Source organism: Salvelinus fontinalis, unplaced genomic scaffold (assembly GCF_029448725.1).
Source record: "Salvelinus fontinalis isolate EN_2023a unplaced genomic scaffold, ASM2944872v1 scaffold_0948, whole genome shotgun sequence".
NCBI classification, from domain to species: Eukaryota; Metazoa; Chordata; class Actinopteri; order Salmoniformes; family Salmonidae; genus Salvelinus; species Salvelinus fontinalis.
The window spans coordinates 11264-15000 of record NW_026601157.1 but is presented as its reverse complement, the minus strand read 5'-3'; positions in this window follow the sequence as shown (position 1 = coordinate 15000).

Below are 3737 nucleotides of genomic sequence, written 5' to 3'. Positions count from 1 at the left end.
CGATATTAACCAGACCATCCCCTGGCACAGTGCTATATTAACCAGACCATCCCCTGACACAGTGCGATATTAACCAGACCATCCCCTGGCATGGCACAGTGCTATATTAACCAGACCATCCCCTGACACAGTGCTATATTAACCAGACCATCCCCTGGCACAGTGCTATATTAACCAGACCATCCCCTGACACAGTGCGATATTAACCAGACCATCCCCTGGCATGGCACAGTGCTATATTAACCAGACCATCCCCTGACACAGTGCTATATTAACCAGACCATCCCCTGGCACAGTGCTATATTAACCAGACCATCCCCTGGTACAGTGCTATATTAACTAGACCATCCCCTGGCACAGTGTTATATTAACCAGACCATCCCCTGGCACAGTGCTATATTAACCAGACCATCCCCTGGCATGACACAGTGCTATATTAACCAGACCATCCCCTGGCATGGTACAGTGCTATATTAACCAGACCATCCCCTGGCATGACACAGTGCTATATTAACCAGACCATCCCCTGGTATGACGCAGTGCTATATTAACCAGACCATCCCCTGGCACAGTGTTATATTAACCAGACCATCCCCTGGCACAGTGCTATATTAACCAGACCATCCCCTGGCATGGCACAGTGCTATATTAACCAGACCATCCCCTGACACAGTGCTATATTAACCAGACCATCCCATGGCACAGTGCTATATTAACCAGACCATCCCCTGGCACAGTGCTATATTAACCAGACCATCCCATGGCACAGTGCTATATTAACCAGACCATCCCCTGGCACAGTGCTATATTAACCAGACCATCCCCTGGCACAGTGCTATATTAACCAGACCATCCCATGGCACAGTGCTATATTAACCAGACCATCCCCTGGCACAGTGCTATATTAACACAGACCATCCCCTGGCATGGTACAGTGCTATATTAACCAGACCATCCCCTGGCATGACACAGTGCTATATTAACCAGACCATCCCCTGGCACAGTGCTATATTAACCAGACCATCCCCTGGCACAGTGCTATATTAACCAGACCATCCCCTGACACAGTGCTATATTAACCAGACCATCCCCTGGCATGACACAGTGCTATATTAACCAGACCATCCCCTGGTACAGTGCTATATTAACTAGACCATCCCCTGGCACAGTGTTATATTAACCAGACCATCCCCTGGCATGACACAGTGCTATATTAACCAGACCATCCCCTGGCATGGTACAGTGCTATATTAACCAGACCATCCCCTGGCATGACACAGTGCTATATTAACCAGACCATCCCCTGGTATGACGCAGTGCTATATTAACCAGACCATCCCCTGGCACAGTGTTATATTAACCAGACCATCCCCTGGCACAGTGCTATATTAACCAGACCATCCCCTGGCATGGCACAGTGCTATATTAACCAGACCATCCCCTGACACAGTGCTATATTAACCAGACCATCCCCTGGCACAGTGCTATATTAACCAGACCATCCCATGGCACAGTGCTATATTAACCAGACCATCCCCTGGCACAGTGCTATATTAACCAGACCATCCCATGGCACAGTGCTATATTAACCAGACCATCCCCTGGCATGACACAGTGCTATATTAACCAGACCATCCCATGGCACAGTGCTATATTAACCAGACCATCCCCTGGCATGACACAGTGCTATATTAACCAGACCATCCCCTGACACAGTGCTATATTAACCAGACCATCCCCTGGCATGGCACAGTGCTATATTAACCAGACCATCCCCTGGCATGGCACAGTGCTATATTAACCAGACCATCCCCTGGCATGGCACAGTGCTATATTAACCAGACCATCCCCTGACACAGTGCTATATTAACCAGACCATCCCCTGGCATGGTACAGTGCTATATTAACCAGACCATCCCCTGACACAGTGCTATATTAACCAGACCATCCCCTGGCATGACACAGTGCTATATTAACCAGACCATCCCCTGACACAGTGCTATATTAACCAGACCATCCCCTGGCATGGCACAGTGCTATATTAACCAGACCATCCCCTGACACAGTGCTATATTAACCAGGCCATCAACTGGCATGACACAGTGCTATATTAACCAGACCATCCCCTGGCACAGTGCTATATTAACCAGACCATCCCCTGGCATGGCACAGTGCTATATTAACCAGACCATCCCCTGACACAGTGCTATATTAACCAGACCATCCCCTGGCATGACACAGTGCTATATTAACCAGACCATCCCCTGGCATGGCACAGTGCTATATTAACCAGACCATCCCCTGGCATGGTACAGTGCTATATTAACCAGACCATCCCCTGACACAGTGCTATATTAACCAGACCATCCCCTGGCACAGTGCTATATTAACCAGACCATCCCCTGGCATGACACAGTGCTATATTAACCAGACCATCCCCTGGCACAGTGCTATATTAACCAGACCATCCCCTGGCATGACACAGTGCTATATTAACCAGACCATCCCCTGGCATGACACAGTGCTATATTAACCAGACCATCCCCTGGCATGGTACAGTGCTATATTAACCAGACCATCCCCTGGCACAGTGCTATATTAACCAGACCATCCCCTGGCACAGTGCTATATTAACCAGACCATCCCCTGGCATGGCACAGTGCTATATTAACCAGACCATCCCCTGGCATGGTGCTATATTAACCAGACCATCCCCTGGCATGACACAGTGCTATATTAACCAGACCATCCCCTGGCATGACACAGTGCTATATTAACCAGACCATCCCCTGGCATGACACAGTGCTATATTAACCAGACCATCCCCTGGCATGGCACAGTGCTATATTAACCAGACCATCCCCTGGCATGGCACAGTGCTATATTAACCAGACCATCCCCTGGCATGGCACAGTGCTATATTAACCAGACCATCCCCTGGCATGGCACAGTGCTATATTAACCAGACCATCCCCTGGCATGGCACAGTGCTATATTAACCAGACCATCCCCTGGCATGGCACAGTGCTATATTAACCAGACCATCCCCTGGCATGGCACAGTGCTATATTAACCAGACCATCCCCTGGCATGGCACAGTGCTATATTAACCAGACCATCCCCTGGCATGGCACAGTGCTATATTAACACAGACCATCCCATGACACAGTGCTATATTAACACAGACCATCCCCTGGCATGACACAGTGCTATATTAACACAGACCATCCCATGACACAGTGCTATATTAACCAGACCATCCCCTGGCATGGCACAGTGTTATATTAACCAGACCATCCCCTGGCATGGCACAGTGCTATATTAACCAGACCATCCCCTGGCATGACACAGTGCTATATTAACCAGACCATCCCCTGGCATGGCACAGTGCTATATTAACCAGACCATCCCCTGGCATGACACAGTGCTATATTAACACAGACCATCCCCCGGCACAGTGCTATATTAACCAGACCATCCCCTGGCAAAGTGCTATATTAACCAGACCATCCCCTGGCATGGCACAGTGCTATATTAACCAGACCATCCCCTGGCATGGTACAGTGCTATATTAACCAGACCATCCCCTGGCATGGCACAGTGCTATATTAACCAGACCATCCCCTGGCATGGTACAGTGCTATATTAACCAGACCATCCCCTGGCATGGCACAGTGCTATATTAACCAGACCATCCCCTGGCAAAGTGCTATATTAACCAGACCATCCCCTGGCAT